The 26474-nt window shown below is 39.2% G+C and overlaps 1 long non-coding RNA gene across 1 annotated transcript in view; it reads right to left on the reverse strand.

Annotated features, from left to right (window-relative positions):
• Positions 1-6349: 6349 nt before the first annotated feature.
• The window catches only part of LOC123457734, a 32013-nt gene continuing 11888 nt past the window's right edge, over positions 6350-26474 (reverse strand). Inside the window, exons 2-4 of the long non-coding RNA XR_006635128.1 lie at positions 12829-12950; positions 11079-11191; positions 6350-7537 (exon numbers count right to left, since the gene is read on the reverse strand). This is a non-coding gene — a long non-coding RNA (uncharacterized LOC123457734). The remainder of the gene's footprint in view (positions 7538-11078; positions 11192-12828; positions 12951-26474) is intronic.

A 26474-nucleotide genomic window follows, 5' to 3' on the forward strand; every position in this document is an offset into this window, starting at 1 on the left:
GCTGTTATTTTAGAGAAATCACTGAAAGGAAAGACAAGAAAAAACAAATTCTGAGAGACCCTTAAAAGCAAACAGTGTCCTTGAATGTAATGAGAGGCGTAAAAAAAAAAAAAAAAAAAAAAGCAAACAGTGGACTCATCCAGGTCCTCCCAAGGGAACTCTACAGGCTGACATACATTGAAGGTCAGCCATAGTTCCCAAGTAGGACAAGCTCAGACATAAACTTTGTCAGATTCCTGACAATCAATCTTCATATCACCTCAAACAAACAAAAGAAAGCAATATGTACAGGCAATGAGAAATTAGTGTCCAGGAGGACAAAAGTGACATAAATCCATTTAATCATTCTTTTATGACCTTGTACCCAGGATTTCATAGATGATTAGCTAGAATGTACTTAAAAACAAACAGTAGGGATGGGGAGATGATTCAGAGGCTAAAGGCATTTTCTTGCAAAACACGGCAACCTGGTTTCGATTCCCAGTGCCCAGATAAAGCCAGATGCACAAAGTGGCCCATGAGTCTGGAGTTGTCTGCAGAGGCAGGAGGCACTGGTGCACATGCTTGGTCGCTCTCTCTTTCCCTCTCTCTCTTTTAAATAAATAACTTTTAAAAACACAAACAATGAAAAACCCAACTCAAGTTTGGTAAAACACAAAAGAATTGATTCACTGTAATTCAAAAGATCTGTTGTAGGGAGTGCTTGAGAAAAGACTTGATCCAGCATTTTAAGATTATGATCAAGAGTTAAACTTCAATACATATAATGTTGCTATCTTGCCATTATACTGTTAACCTTTCAGCAAAAGAACAAAGGCTTTTTACCAAGTGATCATATTCACTCCCCTCATTTTATAGTCACTTGTTTCCCCTTCTCACTTCCAATGGCCCCCTTCCTCTTTCTACACAGTCTGTCTTCTCCCTTCATGTCATTTTAAAAAATGTAGATTCCCACATATTAGAGAAAACATGACATTTATCTGAGACCTGCTTATTTCACTTAACATGAGGACAACTAGCCCTAGCCATTTACTGCACCTAACATGAGGATAACCAGCTCCAGCCATTTTCCTACAGCTGATATAATTTTATCCTTTTTCATGGCTGAAAAATATTTGCTATGTAAATGTTCATTTTCTTTATCTACTTGTCTGTTGATAGTAACTTAAGCTGAATCTTTAGTTTGGCTATTGTGATTATTGCCTCAATAAAATCGTGTGCTGGCACCCAACATGGCTCAGGAAATTTTGCAAAACAGGGGGCAGAAAGATTGTTAGAGCCACAAGTTGGGACATTTTTCACAGAGACGTCCCCTCCCCCACCTCCATAATGCATAAGGCACAATCCCATTGGGTTGACCTGCATCCCCAACAAGGAAGGACTCTTCAGAAAAGAGGCAGGGACAAGAGAAAGGATGATACCAACATCTGCTGTTTACATAGTAAATATGTCCGTATCTAATAAAAATAAATGTTTTAAATGTGTGTGCTGGTATCTCTGTTGTACACTGACTTAAGCGTTCTTCAGGTATATACATATCCAGAAGTGGTAGAGTAGTTTCATTTTTATTTTTCTGAAGAACCTTCTCACTGACTTCCATAGTGGCTGGAAAATGTTTTCAGGTTCTTTTTCCCCTGCATCCACAGCACTGACTTCTGATTTATCAATGTACCTTGAGAGTGAAAAGAAAGATATGACATGAATCCACTTACGGAGGTAACCAAAGTGGTAAAATTCATAAAGTGGAGTGGTGAGTGTCAGGGAATGTGGGCAGAATGTAATGGGAATCATTATTTAATAATATGGAGTTTCAGGGCTGGAGAGATGGCTTAGTGGTTAAAGTACTTGCCTGCAAAGCCAAGGGACCTAGGTTTGATTCCCCAGAACCCATGTAAACCAGACACACAAGGCAGCACATGCATCTGGAGTTAATTTGTAGAAGTTGGAGGCCTTGGTGCACCAATTCTCTCTCCCTTTCTCTCCCTCCCTCCCTCTCTCTCTCTCTCTCTCTCTCTCTCTCTCTATCTATCTATCTATCTCTCTCTCAATTAAATAAATAATAATAAATGTTTTAAAAATTAGTATGGGGTTTCAGTTTTGTAGGATGAAAAGTTTACGGTTTCATAAAATACTAATGTGGCTCAGTACTACTGAACTGCCCATTAAAATGGTAAAGATGACAAACTATGTTACATGTGCCTAACCTCAGTTTTAGAAATCAGTGAGTGGGCTGGAGAGATGGCTTAGCGGTTAAGGCATTTGCCTACAAAGCCGAAGGATCCCAGTTCAACTCTCCAGTACCCACATAAGCCAGATGTACATGGTGGTGCATGCATTTGGAGTTTGCAATGTCTGGAGGCCCTGGAGCACCCATTCTCTCTCTCTCTCTCAAATAAGTACAATATATTTTTAAAAAATCAATGAGTAGGGCTGGAGAGATGGCTTAGCGGTTAAACGCTTGCCTGTGAAGCCTAAGGACCCCGGTTCAAGGCTCGATTCCCCAGGACCTACGTTAGCCAGATGTACAAGGGGACGCACGCGTCTGGAGTTTGTTTGCAGCGGCTGGAGGCCCTGGCGTGCCCATTCTCTCTCTCTATCTGCCTCTTTCTCTCTGACTGTCACTCTCAAATAAATAAATAATTTAAAAAAAATCAATGAGTAGAGCTGGACATGGTGGTACATGCCTTTGACCCCAGCACTTGGGAAGCAAAGGAATATTGCCCTGAGTTTGAGGCCACCAAGACTACACAGTGAATTCCAGATCTGCCTAGGCTAGAGTGAAACCCTACCTTGAAAAAAAAATTAATAAGTAGGTAATTTGTGGGCTTTTTTGTTGTTGTTGCAGTTCCTGGGTTTGAATGAATTATCTTTAGTGCCGTGTTCTGGGCTGGAGAGATGGTTCAATGGTTAAGGTGCTTGCCTGCAAAGCTTAATGACCAGGTTTTGATTCCCCAGTATCCAAATAAAGCCAGTTGCACAAAGTGGTGCATGCATGTAGAATTCATTTGCAGTGACTAGAGTCCCTGGCATGCCCATTCTCTCTCTTTCTGTCTCCATCCCTCTCTCACTCTGCTTGCAAGTAAATAAAATAGTTTTACAAGTGTCATGTGCTAATTTTAGGTAAAATTATGAAACTGCTGCACAGAAATATCGTCAGTGATACAAATAAGATACAAGTCAACACTTGAGTTCAAGAAAGAAGAAGTAGGGCTGGAGAGATAGCTTTGTTGTTAAGTGCTTGCCTATGAAGCCTAAGGACCCGGGTTTGAGGCGTGATTCCCCAGGATCCACATAAGCCAAATGCACAAGGAGGCGCATGCATCTATAGTTTGTTTGCAGTGGCTGGAGGCCCTGATGTGCCCATTCTCGCTCGCTCTCTCTCTCTCTCTCTCTCCCTCTTTCTCTGTCACTCTCAAATAAATAAATAAAACTAAACAAAAGCAAGAAAGAAGGGAGGGAGGGAGGGGAGAGGAGGGGAAGGGAGGAGGACGGAAGGATGAAAGAAAGAAAGAAAGAAAGAAAGAAAGAAAGAAAGAAAGAAAGAAAGAAAGAAAGAAAGAAAGAAAGAAAGAAAGAAGGATAGACGTAGGAGTGAGACCCTACCTTGGAAAACCACAGAGGGAGGGGGAGAAGATGGAGGCACTACAGCAGTACAGACTATTCTTCACTTTCTTGCCTTCCCTGGTTCAAGCCAGGAAGTCCTGCTTAAACCTGCACAATTGGAAGCCACATAAATTGTGCAGGAATCAGGACCCCCACCGTGACCTTCTACTCATGTTTGTAACTAGGAGATGACAGAGATTCCCTATCTGGTTGTTCTGAAACTGAAACACAGTTTTGCCAAGTGAAAAAAAAAAATCTGTTCTTAATTTCTGTCTTCTGGGAAGTTTGCATAACAGCACTGGTACCAACTAGTAGAACTTTAGGCTCTCTCTGTGGAGCAAGCTTATTACTGGACTACCAGTGAAAGTTGCTGGAAGCACCCAGTAAAGAAGTAGGCTTATCTTTTATAATCTTACACCCAAGTGCTTGGGCAAGACTTCACTGCAATCCCCAACTACTGACCCAAACCATTGACCATACTTCTAAAAGGCTAATAGGACAGAGAAAAGATTTCACTGGTAAAGCAGCACTCGCAGGGTCCTGGGAAAACAGCCGGGCATTACAGCAAGCAGAGGATGAAGGCAGTCTACCAAGTGGGAGTGCCTGATAAGGTTTCTAAGCCCCACAAAACTGCAACCTGCCTTCAGTTATCTGAGCATGAGAAGCAGTATTCCACACACACTATCTCATTGACTCTGATTTCTCGACACTCTGTGGTTCCCGCGTATGTGACCATTTAACTCTAAAGCACCATGTGGGTACTCATGAAGTGGCTTAATAACCACAGATTGTCCCTACAAAGAATGTTTCTAATGTTTATTCCTAAGGATAAATATTTCATTTACCTCTTAATAATTCTTATGGTTAACATACCACTGCCTGCCTTGGATTACCATTTCCTAAAGGAGAGAACAAGTCCCCCAGAGGGATACAAGATATAGGCTAATGATAAACTCATAAATCCCTATTCCTACTGTGGTTATACATAATTAATGGTGACAAGATACTTCAGTGGTATTAGACTTTAATAAGTACAAGACTTGGTGGTAAACTGTATACATCAGCTCCGCTAACCCTTAATACACTGACATCAATATCAGTCCCAATTTACAGATGAAATGAAGGCAAAAGTGTTTAGTTACTTGCCCAGGATCAAATAGTCAAATAGTAGAGAGTGATTCAAACTGAAATATGTCAGATAATAACAAAGACACAGACAAAAATCTTTTTATTTTTAATGATCATGGTTAAACAAAACTCTATCTTTGTTGAGCCAATGCAGCCTTGGTGGATTTTCCACACTTTGAATACTTCCCTGAGAAGCATCCAGTCAAAGCTGAATGTGGAAAAATGTAAATTTTAGTGTTTAGGTAAAACAGATGCTAAAACATGCAACAGCACTTCTGACATATCCAATGTTGCTTGTAGGATAGCCATCCCAGCAGGAAAGAAAATGGAAATTGTAATCAATAAGTGAATTCCTATGTTTCCAACTTGAGTTTTTAAAGCCTCCTTTAAATGACTGCTACTTTTACAGCACAGAGGTTAACATACCTGATTTCAAACTCAAATTTTGCTTTGGTCAAATCACCTAATTCCTTGAAGTCGCCATTTTTTCCACTTGTAAAATGGGCATTATAATAATGTAACATTATTAGTTTCCTTTAAGTGTCAGTTTGAATAAGCAAATCATTATGGTTTAAATTTATTTCCCTGGTGCCTAAGGATATACTTGTTTCCACTGGTATTTCTTGGATTGGCCTTTTCAGCATTGTGGTGGTTTGAACTAGATGTCTCCCATAAACTTATGTGTTTTGGATGCTTGGTCCCCAGCTGGTGGCAATTTGGGAAGTGGAATCTTATTGGGGGATGTGTGTTGTTGGGGGCAGGCTTAGGTTTGTTATAGCCAGCTCCCCCTTTGCTTGAATTTGGCTCACTCTCCCACTACTGTTTTCCACCTACTGTGACAGAGGTGAGGTCAGCCTCCATTCATGCCATGTTTTCCCCTCCCATCACGAAGCTTCCCTTCAAGGCTGTGAGCCAGAATACATCCTTTGCTCCCACCAGCTGCTTTTGGTCAGGAGCTTTGTACTAAGAATAAGAAGGTAACTGCAAAAAGTATCGAGTTTTAAAAGTAAATGCTGGATATACACCAAGTGTGGATAAGGATATAAAGTGGAACCCTCAGACATTGCTGAAAGGAATATAAAATCATACTACTACTTCTGAAAATTGCTTGGTGGTTGGTTAAAAAAAAAAGCTAAACATTTATATAAAATATGTATTACAGACCTTCTTGTTGCCAGGACAAAATAAGTGACAAAAATCAGTCCAAGGAACCAGATGCGGTGGCACACGCCTTTAACCCCAGCACATGAAAACTTAAGGGTAGAAGAATCATTGTGAGTTGGAGGCCAGCCTATGGCTGCTGAGTGGATTCCAGATCAGCCTAGGCTACAGGCACAGTACCTTAAAGCTAATAAGGCATGGTGGCAGGAATCTGAAGGACAGCTGGTCATATTCAGCCCATAGTGAGGAAGCCAAGTGATGAATGCTAGTGTTCAGTCAGTTCTCTCTTTTTATATAGCCCAGGAACCACATCCATAGAATAGTGCCACCTATAGTCAAAGTGGGCTTTCCTACCACAATTAACATAATTAATCACAGGGGATTATAGGTCCTGTCAGGTTGACAATCAATATAAACCATCAAAGATATAAAATGAAATCACATCCAAAAAAAATCATTTGCGTATGTATGCTCATAAAAATTTTATTGATAATCACTGCAAAGTAGAAATAATCCAAATATCTGTAAACAAGTAAATAGGAAAACAGTATATATTTCATACAATCAAATGTTATAGTCATCCACGAAAAGACATGAAGTACTGATACATACTACAACATGGACAAACCTTAAAATAATTATGCTGATGGGGCTAGGGAAGATGACTCAGCAGTTAAAGGTACTTTCTTGTAAAGCCTCCAGACCCAGGTTCAATTCCCAAGCCAACAACATAAACTAGATACAAAAAAGTAGCATAAGCATCTGGTGTTCATTAGCAATAGCAAGAAGCCCTGACACTCACATACAAGTAAAATTTAAAAACAAGCTATTCTGAGTTTTTTTTAACTCATACAAAAATATACATTGTACAACCCATTTATGTAAAATTCTAGAAAATGAAAGTTAATGTCTAGTAACATAGCAGATCAGGACAGGGAGAGTGGCTTGGTGTATACAGAGGGAAGAGTACAAAGGGCACCAGTAACCTTCTGAGATGTGATATATGTCCACTGTCTTCATCACAGTGAAGGTCTCCTTGATATGCATCACAAGTCCCAAAAGGTATCAAACCCTTCAAATATGCATACTCTATTATATGACAATTATATCTCAACAAACCTCCAAGTTTTCACTGAAGTTCTGCAATCTTTCATTATGTAAACATTTTTTTAGATGGGAGGTGCTGGGATTGAACCCAGGCCCTCAATGAACTATATCCCCAGCCCATCATGTTAATATTTTCCATGGCTCTCTTTTGTAATAAACTGATGTTTAAATCCATTGTCTCTGAAATTCAGCTTGTTTATACTATATAAATATTTCCAAATAAAATATACAAATTAAGAAAACCTTAAAATATACTAGCTCCCAAAATTGCTCTTGTCCTGTGAAGGGCCCCTGATACAGAAGAGGATGCCTAGCAGCCATGCTTACAGAACTGCCTTTCTGGCCAGAGCTGATCCATGGGCTGGCAGGTCACTGAAAGTGAGAAATAAGGATGCCAAAGTCCCAGAGGAATGGTCCATCACCTTCTCATCTGAGGTCCCTAGAGATGAAACAATGAGCTATTTCAATTCTCAGATCTTGGGAGCTGGCTATTCATCCAATAAACTCCAGCCAGAGCTTATTAATAATGTCTGTAAACCTGCAGGGAAGAAAGAATTAAATGGACGTTTAATTTATTTCATTGATATTCATTATGCTCTCTATCACAACTGACCATACTCCTATTTTAAACACAGGGGTAATCCCTTCAATGAATAAACTTTTATCCAATGGGTATTACATACGAGGTACTTTACCAGACATTTTTACATCTCATTCAAATGATCAAACAGCATCTGTAGCAGTCTGTGTGTATGTACAATATGTGTAGTATGGTGTGTGATGTGATACATATATGTTGTACACACATGCGGGTACAGGTGCACAGGCCACGGGTGTGGGCATGCAGATAAAAGAGGAAAATGTTGGGTACCCTATTCTATCGCTCATCTGCACATTTCCTTGAGACAATCTTTCAACCACCTTCAGTCAGCAGACCCCAGTGATTCTCCAGTCTCCATCCCTCACAGACTGAAGTTCCATGATAGTTGCACCAGCTTTTTTACTTGAGTGCTAGGGAATCGGCACTTTCAGGCCCTCTAAGGCCCTCATGCTAAAAACCAAGGACAAGTGCTCTCACCTGCTGAGCCACCTCCCCACTCCAGGTTTACAGTTGAGAAAGCTCAGCCTATGGGCACCAATTACTTCCTTAAAGTGAATGAGTTCCTAGCAGACACTGTATTCCAGGTGTGAGCCCAGGCCTGCCTACCTGTAGAAGCCATACCTTCCCCCTATCCACATTCTACTGCAGCTAGTGGTATGCCCTTACACCAATAGTGAGCTTAAGATGTCCAACCACTGTGGCTTGTGGCTTTAGGAGCCAGACATCTCCTTGATTCTACTTCATAGCTGCCAAGAATGTCTGCTAACTATATAGTTCAAGAAATCTCAACCTGCCAGATATAGTGGCAAATGCCTTAATCCTAGCACTCAGGAGGCAGAGGTATGAGGAACACAGTGAATTCAGGATCACCCTGAGACTACATAGTGAATTCCAGATCAGTCTGGGCTAGAGTGAGACCCTACCTTGAAAAACCAAAAAAAAAACAAAAAAGAGAGAGAGAGAGAGAGAGAGAGAGAGAGAGACTTCGACCTTATAGGACTTGTACCCTTGGGATTAGGTGCATTATCTCTTCTGAAAGGTAGAGACAACCAGGTCTCTTTTCTCTACTGCTATATCTGTTACCTAGCAATAAAACTTCCTCTTGAATGACAAAAGAGTAGCAAAACCCTGAAAATAAAATCAGACAACCATAAGAAATACCAGGTCATGCTACCCCTGGTCACAAATTAAAACATAATGGGGCTTTAATATTCTTCTTGAGAACTCACTGGAACCTCAAACACCTATGAAAAGCTTAGATGGAAAACTGTATTTTCATATGGGTATTAAACTAACAATTTCTGCTACACTATCCCAGTTTAATGCCAGAAACCCCATAATACCTTCTTTTCCTCAGGGAAGCAGGTTTATCAGAACAGGAGATTTTAATTTTTAGTTTTTGGATTTCAGTTTAATTTAAAATGCATTATTTGAGTTAAAAATAAAATAAATGGGAGAAATCCCTAGAGCTTTATATATATATATATATATATATATATATATATATATATATATATATAATTCTTCATGATATATCTATAAAAATTGCTCCATTCTCTCTCTGTCTGCCTCTTTCTCTCTCTGTCTCTCTCAAATAAATTAAAAGTAAATAATTTTTTTTTTAATGAGGATGGAGAGATGGCTTAGTGGTTAAGCGCTTGCCTGTGAAACCTAAGAACCCCAGTTCGAGGCTCAATTCCCCAGGACCCATGTTAGCCAGATGCACAAGGGGGCGCATGTGTATGTAGTTTGTTTGCAGTGGCTGGAGGCCCTGGCACACCCATATTCTCTCTCTCTCTCTCTCTCTCTCTCTCTCTCTCTCTCTCTCTCTGTACCTCTTTCTTTCTCTGTCACTCTCAAATAAATAAATAAAAAATAAACAAAAAAATGCCTAAAGCTCATGTGCATTGGAAGTAATCACACTATTGTTTGTGAAAAGAAAAACTCAAACAAGCCTTCAATGATTTGATAATACTAACCCAAACAATATGCACATGAAAAACTTAGGCACATAGTAAAAGTGTTTTCAAACATAAACCCATACAGGGAAATATGTGTATGAAAACAGGCAATGTAGCTGGGTATGGTGGCACAATCCTGTATAATTCTAGCACTTGGAAGGCTGAAGCAGGAGAACAGCAAGTTCCAAGCTAGCCTGGGTTACAGAGCAAGACCTTGTCTCAAGAAAATAAAGAAACAGAGCTGGGAGATGGCTTACTTTTATATTTTACTCTTTATTAAAACACAGATGCTAAATGTAATATGATATACCAGAATAGATCCTGGAACAGGAAAAAGAAATATATACTAGTTGAAAATTTTGTAAAATCTGAAAAACCTCAATAGACTACTTAATAGTAATAAACTGTGATTATTTATACTGTCAACTAGGCAGGGCCTAGCATCACCTAGAAAACTTGCCTCTGGATAAACTTATGAGAGGTTATCTTGATTAGACTAATTAAGGTGGGAAGACCCACCTTAACTGTGGGCACCACCATTCTATGGGACCAAGTCTTAGGTGTATGAAAAGGAGAGAACTAGCTGACCACCAGCATTCATTCTTTGCTTCCTCACTGTGGACTGAATGTGATCAGCTGCCTCAAGTTCCTGCTACCATAACTTCCCTGCCATGGTGAACTGTAATCTGAAGCTATAAGCCAAAGCAAACCCCCCAAATCATTCCCCTCTTACACTGATATTTTTGTTTGTCAGCTATTTGGCCACAGCAATGAGAAAGGTAACTGATACATGTGTCAATGGTAACACCATAGATCTGATAAATACACTGTATATAAAGTCTTAACATTAGGGGAGCTGAATGAAGGTACTTGGTAATTTTCTATTATCACTGCAATGTCTATCATTTGTAATTGTATGGCTCAGCTTAAATAATAAGCATTTCATGTGAATCGTTCTGAAACAATGCCTGGCAAGGATCAATACAGGCTATACTGCAATTATCATTTACAGGAGTTCTACTAGTTGCCACTGAGCATTTCATCTACACACATTAGCTTCTTCCCCAACTTATAGAAATAATAGAATTCACCCTAGAAGTTTGAGACCTAATGCTAAAACATGAATTCAAAAATCACACATCAAGGCACATAGATATGCCTTCAACAGCTGTAAGGTATGTAACAAGTAATTCACTGTTACAAAAAAAAAAACATAAGCTATATAATTTCTTTTTTTTTTTAATTTAATTTATTAGTTTTCATTTCAGTGAATACAGGCAGTTTGGTACCATTATTTAGGCTCATCTGTGATCTACCCCCTCCCATTAGACCCTCCTTGTTAATGAAAATGGGTCGTGCATTGTGGAGTTAGCCCCCAGTTATTAGTATGATAAATGTCTCTGCAAATCATGACCCAACAGCTAAAAGCTATATAATTTCTTATTGACATCGACTATGAATTAGAACAGACTCAAAGTAGTCCTTGTAGGACCTCATGCTCACACTCATTCACTTACATGTTAATATGACTGCTTGAGTGGGGAAGAAGGAGGTGCAGGCACACACTGCCCTGGTGCCTTGAGATGATGCATGTTAAGAGGCCACCATAACAGTACCAACCTGTGTGCACCTGCCAGACAAAGAAGAGAGCCTCTGTGGGAAAGGTTTGAGCAACAGCCATCAGTACCCAGTGCACAACACTAGAGTCTGTTTATTGAACTACCACAAGAAGTTTATTTGAAAGGGAAGACAGCTGTGCATCTGTTAGGATAGCTCTTGGGTTTATGGTCATGTTCATTTACAGCAATACTTTTTTGTTTGTTTGTTTGCTTGCTTGCTTTGGTTTTACAAAGTAGGGTCTTGCTCTAGCCCAGGCTGACCTGGAATTCACTATGTAGTCTCAAGGTGGCCTCGAACTAATAGCAATTCTCCTACCTCTGCCTCCCAAGTGCTGGGATTAAAGGCATGCAACACCATGCCCAGCAATACAGAAATACTTTTTACTTTTTTTTTTTTTTTTTTTTTAGGGTTGGGGTGGAGAGACAGCTTAGTGGTTAAGGTGCTTGCTTGCCTGCAAAGACTAAGGACCCATGTTTGACTCTCCAGATCCCATGTAAGCCAGATGTGCAAAGGTGAGGCAAGCACAAGGTCACACATGCCCACTACATGGTGAAAGCATGTAGAGTGTGATTGCAGTGGCTGAGGCCCTAGCACACCAATTTTCTCTCTCTCTCTAAAAAATAAAAAAATAAATAAAAATTAAAAAAATAATATTAGGGGTTTGTTTCAAATGCAATCTTACAAATCTTTATTCATTTATCTAATAATTTTGTAAATGCTATTATGTGCCTCTAAATGCACTACTACTGTAATTAATAAGGTAGATTCTGTTTCTATGCACAGGAAATTGGCTATGGAGACAATGAGTTGGGAAAGCACTAAGAAAGAATGATAGGGGGGCTGGAGAGATGGTTCAGCAGTATAGGCACTTGCTTGCAAGGCCTAAAGACTAAAGTTCAATTCCTCAGTACCCAATATAGCCAGATGAACAGAGTGATACATGCATTTGGAGTTCGTTTGCACTGGCAGAAGGCCCTGGTATGTGTGCTCTCTCTCTCCCTCCTTTCCTGTTTCCCTCTCTCTCCTTGCAAATAAGTGAAAATATTTTTTGAAAAGAATTATAGGGGCTGGAGAGATTGCTTAGTAGTTAAGGTGCTTGCACACAAAGCCAAAGAACTAAGCTTTGATTCCCCAGAACCCATGTAAGCCAGATGCACAAGGTGGTACATGTCTAGAGTTCGTCTGCAGTGGCTGGAGGTCCTGGTACATGTATTCTCTACTCTCCCTCCCCCTCATCAAATAAATAAAATTAAAATATTTTTAAAAGAATTATAGTGCAAACTGTCATAAAATTAAACAGTGTATTGGTAACAAAGGAACCTCTTGTGGTAAAGAGGTCAGGGAAGAACTCTCTGATACAGTTATATCTGAGGTGAGTTATAGAGGAACAGAAGGGGGCTGCATGGTGCAGATCTTCATAAAAATGTGGAGTAGCACCAATTGCGTGGCCATGTGATTTCTCTCTTTGGGCACTAAGAAGCTCAGGTAATAGAAAGGAGAACACATATTTTGGTTTGGCACAGAATTGGGAATTAGTAATTCAGTAGGTATCTTTTTAGGTTCTGGAGAATGAGGGAGATGAAGGTGCTCCGAGAAATTCAAGAATATAAGCATTATTGCACAAGATCAGAGAGAGCCAATATTTACCTAAGAAGACACTCTTTCCAAGCTCTGTGCTCTCCTTGCAGAGATCTGTGTCCATGTAACCCATCACAGAGACGAAAGGCACTGAGAACTGTCAAGCATATTTCACTGAGATCTGGAGATGTCTGAAACAGGAGTGAAAGTTCACAACATCAAGATAGTATCATCTCTTAAAAGACAGCATCGTCTGCATATCAACAAATGGCACCTAAGGCAGCATTTTTTTTTTTTTTTCAGGACTTTTCTGTGATTCCATCCCTGCCCTATTCAGGGAATATTGCAAACTTTGTGATCAGTTGTCACGTCCCACACATTATTCACCATAAACATAAATCAAGAGTTTCCATTTGTAATTTATGTTTTACTACATGGCTAGGTATTTTAAATACATAAATCAAATCAAAATTTTGTTAATAAAATATTAGAGATGTCATAAGACCTATGATTTATGTAACAATGAATAACATTTCTTGATCTCCATTTATTTCAAGCTTTTAGGGAGAAAAATGGTCTACCAGCTCATCTTGCTCTTATTTTTATTCTTTCATTTAGGAGATTATATCTCAGCTCTAAAGCCATTTTTAATAATAAGAAATGCAATTTTTAACTGTTGATCTTCTTAAAGGAATAGAAATGATTATGATTTATTCATGTAGCTTCTGATATACTGAAATAATAAATTAGTCTATATAGCACTTTGATTCATGTCTGATAGTCAAGGTTTTATATTCTAACATCATCCATATATAGAAATGTACCTCCGTATTTGCTTAAAAGACAGAAGTACTGTGCAAAAGAAACAGACTGAACATTGCTTAGAAGACCAGACTAATCACTCAGTTACAAACTGTATGCATTCACATGAAGGTCTAGTAGACAACAATCTGACATGATAAGACAAATGGAAAATTGTGTCCACGGACCACAAAAGGTTTTTCTCTAAAAATAGAGCTTCAAGAGAAGATAAGAATCCAGTACATGAAGCCAGGTATGGTAATGCACATCTGTAATGCCAGTGCTCTGGACAGAAAGGCAGACAGACAGCAAGTTGAAGGCCATCCTGCATTACACAGTTACACTCAATATCTGGAAGATACTAAGAAAGACAAAATATGATGAAGCATACAAAGGTTGGAAAAGATATTGGGCTAACAAATGGCTATGCCCACATGAGGACTTGAGTTAGAGAGATTCTCAGTGTTTGGAGCCAACTTACTTATATTTCCTCTGTAGAATCTGAGGGTCAAAACTTCAGGATTGGACTTCCAGGTAAGATGGTGGCTTAGGAGCCACGCCAAACCAGTCTAGTGAAGGATTTAAGCAAAACCCCAGCAAAATATACTCTTCTTCTGAAAAGTATAGGATTATAGGCTATTTTTAACACAGCAGAGAAGCCAGAGAGACCAAGACCCACAAGAAAGGACGAAAACAGCCAGAGTCCCACTCAGGTGATCATGCCCAACTGGGGCAGTCCCACCAGGCGTGCCAGGTGGCGGCAGCAGCATCAGAGACCAAGCAGCAGATTTTTCAGCTCTATCAGCCTTCTTGCAAACTTAAGAAATCTGAAGGAAAGAGAGCTGAGATCAACTAAAGAGCTACTGAAAGAGCGAGCAACTCCAGCAGTCTGAACTCTCCCATCCCCCACCATCAGAACCACGAACCTCCAGCAATCAGCCTGCAGTGGCAGCACAGCGAGCAGAGGGGATCAGAGGTACAGCTGCACAGAAGAACACAGAGGGATCCGGGCAGGCACTCAGCATGGGTGAGATTGGAAGCCACCCCAAAAGGTAACGAGGCTGGCTGACAAAAAAAAAAAAAAAAAACAGGTACACAGTCCTGGAAAACCTAATCTCTCTTTCCTTGTCAGGGCAGGTTATGGGGTATATACTCTTGGTTGCTTTACTGTTTTCAAACAACTTGTGTTTGGGGGTTGAATTGTATTGCCTTTGGTGCTTTCATTTATATATATATTGCCTTTGTTTTTTGCTTCTGTCATTATTGTGGGCAGGGTCTGATCCAAATCCAGGTTGACCAGGAACCTAATTCAGAACAGAAATCTCTACCTCTCAGCTGACAAGATTAAGGGTGTACATCATGAAAACAAATGATCATAAATGTTGGCAGGGATGTGGAAAAAGAGGAACCCTTCTACACTGCTGGTGGGAATGCAATCTGGTCCAGCCATTGTGGAAATCAGTGTGGAGGTTCCTAAAACAGCTAAAGATTGATCTACCATATGACCCAGCTATAGCACTCCTAGGCATATATCCAAAGGAATCATCTCATTTCCTTAGAAGTACATGCTCAACCATGTTTATTGCTGCTCAATTTATAATGGCTGGGAAATGGAACCAGCCTAGATGTCCCTCAACTGATGAGTGGATAATGAAGATGTGGCACATTTATACAATGGAGTTCTACTCAGCAGTAAAGAAAAATGAAGTTATGAAATTTGCAGAAAAATGGATGGACCTGGAAAGGATTATACTAAGTGAGGTAACCCAGGCCCAGAAAGCCAAGCGCCACATGTTCTCTCTCATATGTGGATCCTAGCTACAGATGATTGGGCTTCTGCGTGAGAAGGAAAATACTTAGTAGCAGAGGCCAGTAAGTTAAAAAGGAGACATAAAGGGAAGAGAAAGGAAGGGAGGAGGATACTTAATAGGTTGATATTGTATATATGTAAGTACAATGATTGAGATGGGGAGGTAATATGATGGAGAATAGAATTTCAAAGGGGAAAGTGTTGGGGGGTAGGGAGGGAATTACCATGGGATATTTTTTCATAATCATGGAAAATGCTAATAAAAATAATAAATAAATAAATAAATAAAATGAGAAAAAAAATAAAAAGATTAAGGGTGTAGAACAACACACACCCTTAGGGATTTTGGCTTTATATGACTATCTGTTTGTTTTAATCCCCAAAATTGCATACTTTGTGCTGGTTTTTATTGACTGTGTATGTTACTTGGTTGAAGTTTAGAATTTGCCAGTAAATTATTCCACCCAGCCCACTATAATACTTGCATAGCAAGCTAACTCAACACCTAGGATTACTTCTGTAGCTTGATTGGCGGTCAAAAGCTACACCTGGCACCTTGAACTCATATCCTGAGGGTATATAGAGGTGGAATGCCACATCTGAGAACACTGCAGATAAGTAGAAAACCCAAGCATCAAATCAATTCAAGATGCAAAAGTCACTACAATATAATACAAGAAACTCAAAGAATCAAGACAATACAGTCCCAACAAAAACTATAAATCCATCAGATATGATCACCAATGAGACTGTTTTAGATGAAATGCCTGACAAAGGTTTCAAGAAAAATGATGGTTATCTATGCTCAAAGAAATCAGAGAAGAAATGAAGGGGATCAAAGAAGAAAACAAAGGAACTAAAGAAGAAAACAAACTTCTGAAAGAGAACACAGGAAACCAGCTTAATGAAATAAAGAGGTCATTACAAGACGTGAGTAAGGAAATAGAAATACTGAAGAAAAATCAGGCTGAAAACCTGGCTCTGAAGAATATAGTCAATGAAATAAAAAAAAAACTCTGTGGAAAATCTCACCAGTAGAATGGGTAGAGGAGAGAACAGAATATCTAACCTAGAACACCAGGTGGCAGATCTAATACAGTCCAACAAAGAGAAAGACAAGCTAATAATAGCAAGGTATGAATGGGAATTTCAAGGTATCTGGGACACTATCAAAAGATCACACATAAGAATTCAAGGTATAACAGAAGGAGAAGAATTTTAATCCAGAGGCTTAGTAGGTGTTTTCAGCAAAATCACAGAAGAACACTTTTCTCAAATTGGAAAGAAATGCCAATGCAGACACAAGAAGTTTGTAGAACACCAAACAGACAAAAACCTGGGAAGAACCTCTCCTCACCATGTTATAATTAAACTACAAAACACACAAACCAATGAAAATATATCGAAAGCAGTTAGAGAGAAGAAGCAAGTCACCTACAAAGGCAACCCTATCAGAATAACTTCAGATTACCCAACACAAACTTTAAAAGCCAGAAGGGCTTGGAAGGATGTATTCCAAGTTCTGAAAGATAACAACTGTCAACCAACATTACTTTATCCTGAAAAGCTATCTATCCAAATTGATGGAGCAATAAGGACATTCCACAACAAAAACAGGCTAAAGGAATTTATGACAACTAAACCAGTTCTACAGAAAATACTTGAAGGAATTTTTTTTTAAATTTTTGTTCATTTTTTATTTATTTATTTAACAGCGACAGACACAGAGAGAAAGAAAGATAGAGGGAGAGTGAGAGAATGGGTGCACCAGGGCTTCCAGCCACTGCAAACGAACTCCAGACATGTGCGCCCCCTTGTGCATCTGGCTAACGTGGGACCTAGGGAACTGAGCCTCAAACCAGGGTCCTTAGGCTTCACAGGCAAGTGCTTAACCGCTAAGCCATCTCTCCAGCCCCTGAAGGAATTCTTAATGCTGAAGAGAAAGCAAAGCACACACAGTAGGAAAATGGAAAAAGTAAACCACACTCAAATAACAGTTAAAACAAATGAGTAAAGGGGAAAACCAGAAACACTACAAATTAAGAAAAATGGTGAGAATAAATGCATACCTTTCAATAATAACTGTTAATATCAATGGCCTCAATGCACCATCCAAAAGATACAGACTTGCAGACTGGATTAAAAGGCAGGATCCTGCCATTTGTTGCCTCCAGGAAACTTATCTCTCAATAAAAAATAGATACTACCTTAGGGTGAAATGGTGGAAAATGGTATTTCAAGCAAGGGCCTAGGAAACAAGTAGGGGTTGCTATCCTAATATCTGACAGGATAGACTTCAAACCAACATTAGGGAGGAAAGATAAAGAAGGTCATTTTATACTGATTAAAGGAACACTCCAGCAGGAGGACATTACAATACTAAACATATATGAACCTAATATGGGAGCTCCCAGTTTCATCAAACACTATTAGACTTAAGGTCACAGATAATATCAAATGCAACTATAGTAGGAGACTTCAATACCCTACTCTCATCAATTGACAGGTGTAGCAGACAGCTTCAGGTTCACTGAGATAAACTTTCAGACCAGGCACAGTTATTGGGGAAGGGATATTTATTGAAGCTTACAGATCCAGGGGAAGTTCCATAAATAGAAGAAGAAAGTGGCCTGCCTTCACAGGTCCAAACAGAGAGAGAGAAGCACAAGCCAAAAGCCACAGCACACTTCAGGAACACCTGCTAGGCACACTTTGCATCTCTTTAGATTGAAATCTGAAACCCACTACCACACCTTAAGATCTACCCAGTGACACTGCCTCCAGCCAGGTGGCTGTAGATGCAAATTACAAACAATAAAAAACTGAATATATTGGGGGTCATCTATTCAAACTGCCACAACAGGTCATCCTGGCAAAAAATGAACAGAAAGACATCTGAATTAAATGATGTCATGGAACAAATGGATCTACAGAACATTCCATCCAAATGCTGCAGAATATAGATTTTTCTCAGCAGCACATGGAACATTCTCTAAAATAGACCATATATTAGGAAAAAGCAAATCTCCACAATTATGGGAAAATTGAAATAATCCCTTGTCTTCTATCTGACCACAATGGAATTAAACTGCAAATCAGCAACAAGAAAAGCTATAGAGCATTCAAAAATTCATGGAGACTAAACAGTACACTACTCAATGATCAGTGGGTCGTTGAAGAAATCAAAAAGGAAATCAATAAATTCATAGAATCAAATGATGATGATAAAACAACATATAAAAACCTTTGGGACACAATGAAGACAGTCCTAAGAGGGAAATTTATAGCTCTAAGTGCCTATATTAAGAAATTACAAAGTTCACAAATAAACAATTTAATGCTCCACCTTAAGGTTTTAGAAAAAGAAGGACAACCAAAATGCAGCACATGAGAACAAATCATGAAGATTAGGGCAGAAATTAATGAAATAGAAAGAAAAAAAAATCCAAAGAATCAAAGAAACAAAGAGTTGGTTTAAACAAGATTGATAAACCCTTAGCAAATTTGACCAGAAGAGAGACAAAAATTAATAAAATTAGAGATGAAAAAGGCACCATTACAACAGATACCAAAGAAATTCAGACAATTATAAGGACACACTTTAAGAATATATATTCCTCTAAGTTTGAAAATCTGAAAACAAGGCTGGTGGTATCACCATACCTGATTTTAAGCTATATTACAAAGCCATAGTAACAAAAAACAGCATGGTATTGGCACAAAGACGGACATGTAGATCAGTGGAACAGAATAGAGGACCCAGATGTTAATCCAGGAAATGCCAAAATATTGATTAGAGAAAAGACAGCACCTTTAACAAGTGGTTCTGGGAAAAATGGATATCTATAGGTAGAAAAATGAAAATATATCCTTGTCTTTCCCCATGTACAAGAATCAAATCCAAGTGGATCAGGGACCTTAAATCAGACCTGATACTCTGAAATTGCTTGAGGAAAAGGTAGGAGAAACCTTGAACATATTGGCATAGGTAATGAAATTCTGAATATAACCTCAATTGCTCAGAAAATAAAACTACTAATCAACTACTGGAATCTGATGAAATTATAAAGCTTTTGTACAGCAAAGGACACTATGAATACAGCAAAGAGACAACCTACAGAATGGGAGAAAATCTTTGCCAGTTACACACCTAACAGAGGATTAATACCCAGAATATACAAAGACCTCAAAAAACAGAACAATAAGAAACCAAACAACCCAACCAAAACAATGGGCTATGGAACTAAATAGAGTTCTCACCAGAAGAAATACAGATGGCATATAAACATCTAAAAAAGTGTCCTACATCCTTAGCCATCAGGGAAATGCAAATTAAAACTACCTTGAGATTCCATCTCTCTCCATCAGAATGGCTACCATTAAGAAAACAAATGACAATAAATGTTGGCAAGGTTGTGGTAAAAGGGGAACCCTTCTGCACTGCTGGTGGGAATGTAATGTGGTACAGCCATTGTGGAAATCAGTGTGGAGGTTCTTGAGACCGCTAAAACTAGATTTGCCATATGATCCAGCTATAGCACTCGTAGGCATATATCCTAATGAGTCTTATCACTACCTTAGAGATACTTGCACAACCATGTTTATTGCTGCCCTATTCACAATGGAACCAGCCTAGATGTTCCTACACAGATGAATGGGTAATAAAGATGTAGTACATCACACAATGGAGATCTATTCAGTGGTAAAGAAAAATGAAATTTGCAAGGAAATGGATAGATCTGGAAAGGATTATATTAAGTGAGGTAACCCAGGCCCAGAAAGCCAAAAGTTGCATGTTCTGTCTTATATGTGGATCCTAGCTACTAATGTATAGACTTGTGTGTGATCTGGAACCAAAAACCAGTAGCAGAGGTCCATAAGCTAGAAAAAGGCTATAAGGGAGGAAGAAGAGGGAAGGTCTTAAGAGGATGGTATTGTATATATGTAAGTAGAAGAACAGATTACAGGGAGGGGAAAGGCCTAAGTGAGGTCAGAAGAAGAGATTGTATAAAAGAAAGATTGGGGGGAGGGTCAATCAAAATTCAAGTGTGGTGGTTAGAATAGAATAGATGGCCTCCTATATATTCAGTTCTTTATTGTTTGTAGTTTGCATCTGCTGGCTACCTGACTGGAGGCAATGTCACTGGGTGATCTTAAGGTGTGGTGGTGGGTTTCGATTTCAATCTAAAGATATGCAAAAAGTGTGCCTAGCTGGAGTTCCTGAAGTGTGCTGTGTAGCTTTTTTTGACCTTTAGGCTTGTACTTCTCTCTCTCCGCTTGGACCTGTGAAGGCAGGCCAACTTCTTCTGCCATTATGGAACTTCCCCTGGGTCTGTAAGCTTCAATAAATCCCTTCCACCATAACTGTGCGGTCTGGAAGTTCATTTCAGCGAACCTGAATCTGTCTGCTACATCAAGATATTCTGAATAAGACATATGAAAATCTACTTTTTAAAATAATGGCACATCCAGAAACCATAGGCTGTTACTAGAAAATTTTCAGTGCCTGGGATGGGATACTTCCCAATGAGTCATTGGCCAGTTGCCTCCAAAACATTACAGGCTATTGCCAAGGCCGTTGGTTCCCTGTGAGAAACAGTGGTAATACCCTATTGCTGAAGACATTACATGCCTGAGCAGCAAAGTCACTGAGAAATCAAGAAAACCTTCTCCCTATAGCCCAGTTAACTGAAAGCTGGAAAAAGCTGCACTGTATGCAGTCTTATGGGAGACAGAAGTCATCAGTGGTTAAAACTGGAAACCTCAAGTTTGGCCAGAGAGGTCCACTGTCTCAATGAATGCAATAGTGGCATGTCTTCTCTGGGGGGAACCAACTGCTCTCTAACTGGACTAAAGGGTACCACTCTCTACAAACAACTGTCCAGACAGAATTTGGCCTCAATATCCAAGGCCTCACAGTGCCTAGTAATATCCACACAAGACCCTCATAATAGGAGAAAAAGATGATGAGATCAAATTAAAAGAGAGACTAATGGACAGAGGGAGGGGATATGACGGAGAGCAGAGCTAAGAAGGAGAAAGTGGGGGAGGGCAGGGTAGGGGAGAAGGAAGGAGAAGAAGGGAGGGAAGGGGAGGGAAATACCATGGTTTGCTGTCTATAAGTATAGAAGTTGTCAAAAAAAAGAAATTGCCACTGGCAGCAGAGAAGTATGAGAGATCCAGAGCATCTAGAGCCCCTACACACACCAAAAAAAAAAAAAACTACTTCAGAATTGACCTTGTAAATAATTATCTACCTTATTTACTTGAATAATTTTTGTTCTTGCATGTCTGCATGTACATATGGTATGTGTGTGCATGCATATGTGTGCAAATGTGTGTGTTACATGCTGATGAAAACACAGAAAAAAATAACACAATGGAACTCCCCAACTTTCACATTTTATAACAGAGAAAGACTCATAACATGGCATGATTTTTAGTGTTTACCCAATAATAACATTGTAACAATGCGGAAGATCAAACTAGGATTCATGACACCACAACAGACAGATTAAAAATGTGAATAAAAATTAGCTTAATAGCCAGGCGTGGTGGCACATGCCTTTAAGCCAGCACTTGGGAGGCAGAGGAAGGAGGATTGCCATGAGGTCTAGGCCACCTTGAAACTAGATAGTTAATTCCAGGTCAGCCTGGACCAGAGTGAGACCCTACCTCAAAAAAAAAAATTAGCTTAATAGTTCCTATGGCAAATGTTCAGCATCTCTATTCAAAACTAGAGTATACAAAGGAAACTTAAACAGATTAGCAACTAAGTAGCCAATTAATATAGAAGAAACTCAGGATTTTCAGTGCCACCCTGTAGTAAATAAAAGGTATGACAGAGGGCTGGAGAGATGGCTTAGTGCTTAAGGCATTTGCCTGCAAAGCCTAAGGACTCACGTTAGACTCTCTGGGTCCCACATAAGCCAGACACAGTGACACACGTGCACAAGGTTGGGGACACATCAGGAGTTTGACTGCAGTGGCTGGAGGCCCTAGCATGCCAATTCTCTCTCACTCTCTCACCTAATGAAAAAAAGTAGTCTGCTGGGCTTGCCTCAAAAAAAAAAAAAAAGGTATGACAGAGACTGGCAATCTAATAAAACACTATACTTGCCAGCCTGGGTTGGGCTGACCTACCCCTAAGAAATACTGCACAAGAATCTTTAAAGGAGTCTTTAAAACCACTGCAATTCTCAGTATGAGCGCATGCCTCAAGCAGCTCCTCCTTTCATTGTCACTTTTCTCCTGATTGTCCAAAATAAAAAACTAGGATGCTAAATTTTTTCCTCTCAGTCATGGTAATAAACCAACACTCTCTTGCACACACATTACTCACATACTCATACTATTCCTTGAAAACACCACTTACACTCATGACAAACACATCAGAGAACTGTCAAAGAGCAGTAAGAAGGGTATCATTAAGGAAAAGAAGTTGGAAACAGGTGTGACTTACCAGAGTGTCAATTCAAATACTTAAGATATTTTAAACAAAAGAGACTTTAAAGTAAAAGAATTATTCCTTATTCTAAAGAGCTATCTGGAGACAAGAAGAAACAGAAGGATTCCCAGTAATAGCTAGCACACGATAAAACCATTTCTTAGCAGAAATGATAAAAATGGTCAGCACCACACTTAAACTGAGTAAAGATTTAGTGACCAAAAATGATTGTGAATCAAGACATTGGCTTAGACAATCTAATACTGACTGTTTTTATTTTTCCCATTTTCATATTCTTAGTCTCTGTGACTGTGACGTAGTCTACACTATCAATGGTAACATGAAGCAGATGGGCATCCAGAAGTTAAAAGAATGAGGAAAATCCTAAACCAGGCATGGTGGCGTACGCCTTTAATCCCAGTACTCGGGAGGCAGAGGTATGAGGATCACCATGAGCTTGAGACCACTCTGAGACTACATAGTGAATTCCAGGTCAGCTTGACCTAGAGTGAGACCCTACCTCGAAAAACCAAAAAAAATAAAAATAAAAATCTTATTTAAAAAAAAAAAAGAATGAGGAAAATCCCTATTTTCCTACAGCTCAAAGTCTCCAATATATAGTCTATTCAAGAGAATAAAAGAAACATGCAGATACTTGAATTTAGTCACAAAAGAAAGCCCTGCCTATGAAATGCAGCACTTCACAGCTCTTCTCTCTAAGGCTCCTGCAAAGAACCATCTCCTCTATGTTCCTCTTAACACAGCCTCAGCCTCCCTCAACCTTAAAGCCCATTCATGTGGATACATATAACTGGATCTGTTTCTACAATAAGAAAGAAAAGCTTATACTTTGGTAAATATGCTATGAATGGTAAATTTGGTCCCCAACTTGAAAAGTACCACGCTTATCAAGTAGTCTTTCTTAAAATTGAGCTATAATTGCATTAATCCCTTAATCTCTCACTAGCAATTAAATAAATACAGTAGATAGTGAAGTTAAAGGGCACATGTTCTTAGTCCCAGCACTCAGAAGGCAGAGGATCACTGTGAGTTCAAGATCAGACTGTGACTACACAGTGAGTTTCAGGTCAGCCTGGGATAGAGTGAGACCCTACCTCTGGAAAAAAGTAAAATAAAATAAAATAAAATAAAACTGGCTGTCGTGGAGCATACCTTTAATCCCAGCACTCAGGAGGCAGAGATAGGAGGATTGTGGTAAGTTCAAGACCACCCGGAGACTACATAGTGAATTCCAGGCCAGCCTGGGCTGGAGTGAGACCCTACTTTGAAAAATCAAAATAAATAAATAAAGTAAAACAAAAAGGGTACACTGAAGAAACATCAACTTCAGGATGTTGAGACACCACACAGGACTTTTATGTAATAAGATGATAGTATTAAAAACTGCATGTGAGTGTTGCTGTCACATGCCTGTAACCTCAGAACCCTACAGGATAAAACAGGAAGATGGCAAGTTCAAGACCTATCTGGGCTATATAGGTAAACTCCATCTCAAAAAAAAAAGGGGGAGAGAGGTTGCTGGAGAGATGGTTGGTGGTTAAGGTGTTTGTCTGCAAAGCCCAAGGATCCCAGTTTGATTCCCCAGGACCCACGTAAGCCAGATGCACAAGGGGGTGCATGTGTCTGGAGTTCATTTGCAGTGGCTGAATGCCCTGGCATGCCCATTCTCTCTCTCTCTCTCTCTCTCTCTCTCTCTCTCTCGCTCGCTCGCTCGCTCTCGCTCTCGCTCTCTGCTCTCTTTCTCCCTCCCTCTCTCTCTGCCTCTTTCTCTCTCTCAAATAAATATTGTTTTTGAAAAGGAGAAGGAGAATAAAGAAGGGAGAAACAGGGAGGGGAGGGAAAAAAGAGAAGGAAAAGAAGAAAAGAAAAAAGTGCACATGTACACTTCAGAATGAATGAAACATTAATACCACAGCAACCAGCTGCAATGTGTGGACTATATTTGAATCCTACTTTTCACAAACCAAATCTGAGAAGTCACTCCTGATAATCAGGTAAATTTAAACATAAACTTTAGGTGGATGTCACAGAATATTAGATAACTTTAGAAAAATGTCCTTATCTGTTAAAAGTGTATCCTGAAATGGTGATATACTTGAAATTTATTTAATATTCTTAAGAAAAAAGTGAGGGGTTGGATGAAATAAGATAGGGAAAATGTTGATTATTACTGAAACTGAGGAATAGGTACATATAAATCCCTTATATTTCCCAAATTAAAAAATATCTTTTAAAACTAACATGTTACTGAGCGTGGTGGTGCATGCCTTTAATCCCAGCACTTGGGAGGCCGAGGTAGGAGGATCATCGTGAGTTAGAGGCCACCCTGAGACTACATAGTGAATTCCAGGTCAGCCTGAGCTACAGTGAGACCTTACCTCAAAAAAACAACAACAACAAAAAAAAACACAAACAAGCAAACAATAAAACTAACATGTTGCCAGGCATGGTGGTGCATGCCTTTAATCCCAACACCTGGGAGACAGAGGTAGGAGGATCTCTTTGAGTCTGAGGCCACCCGAGACTACATAGTTAATACTAGGTCAACCTAGACCAGAATGAGACCCTACCTCAAAAAAAAAAAAAAAAAAAAGTAACATGTTACCATTTATTTTCAAATGATGCATAAATGTCATTATTATAATTAATCTCAACACAAATGGAAATAATCTAAATGTTATGCAATAGTAAATTTTTAAGAACTATTTCTATAACCATGATAAACTAATCTGATAGAAATTATTTAGCTATTAAAATGACAACATGAAAAATTAACAACAAATAAATTGCTTATAGAATCAGTATTAGAATAAGAACTAATCACACAATAATGTTTTAGATATATGTGACAATAAACAGAGTATATAGGAAAAATAAGACAGTGAATTTATATGTACAGAGTGTGATAAAATGTTTGTCATCATAGTGACATAATATTGTTTCTGAAACAAATAAGAAGCTACCATGAACAAAACAACAAAGACTTGGTAAGGACCTACATATGCTGACTTGTACATTAATACAATGGAAACTACATTGGTTTGAGCCTTAGGCAATCTGAGAAAGTCATTTAAACAATCTGAGAGGGCTGGAGAGATTGCTTAGTGGTTAAAGCACTTGCTGGGAAGGCTAAAGACCCAGGTTCGATTCCCCAGTACCCACATAAGCCATATGTACAAGATGGTGCATGTGTCTGGAGTTCATTTGCAGTGGCTGCAGGCCCTGGAACACCCATTATCTCCCTCCCTCTTTCTCTCTCTCTCTTAAATAAATTAATTAGAAACAACTTGACAGTACTTTCTTTCCTCTCTCTAAAATTACAGCTGCCCTTCAGGTATACAGCAAAGGTTTAGAGATGTAAGTGATTAGGTATGAAAGTAAATGCCTACCACAATGCAGAGCACATAATGTACATTCAAGGAACAGTACTTAGTACCTCCATCAAATAAAGATGGGAGGGGTGGGGGCAGGGAGGAGGGAGATGAGTAGGTGGTGAATGGCCTCAGAGTCTTGTGACATCACTTTCACACAGGCAATTACAATAGGTCAAAAAGTGTCTTCTGAGGGTCAGCTGGAGGATGTAAGGACTGGCTATAGAGAGGCTAAGAATTGTATGAGGGGAAGTGCAGGAGCAAA

This window comes from Jaculus jaculus, chromosome 1 (genome assembly GCF_020740685.1).
Source record: "Jaculus jaculus isolate mJacJac1 chromosome 1, mJacJac1.mat.Y.cur, whole genome shotgun sequence".
Classification (NCBI taxonomy): domain Eukaryota; kingdom Metazoa; phylum Chordata; class Mammalia; order Rodentia; family Dipodidae; genus Jaculus; species Jaculus jaculus.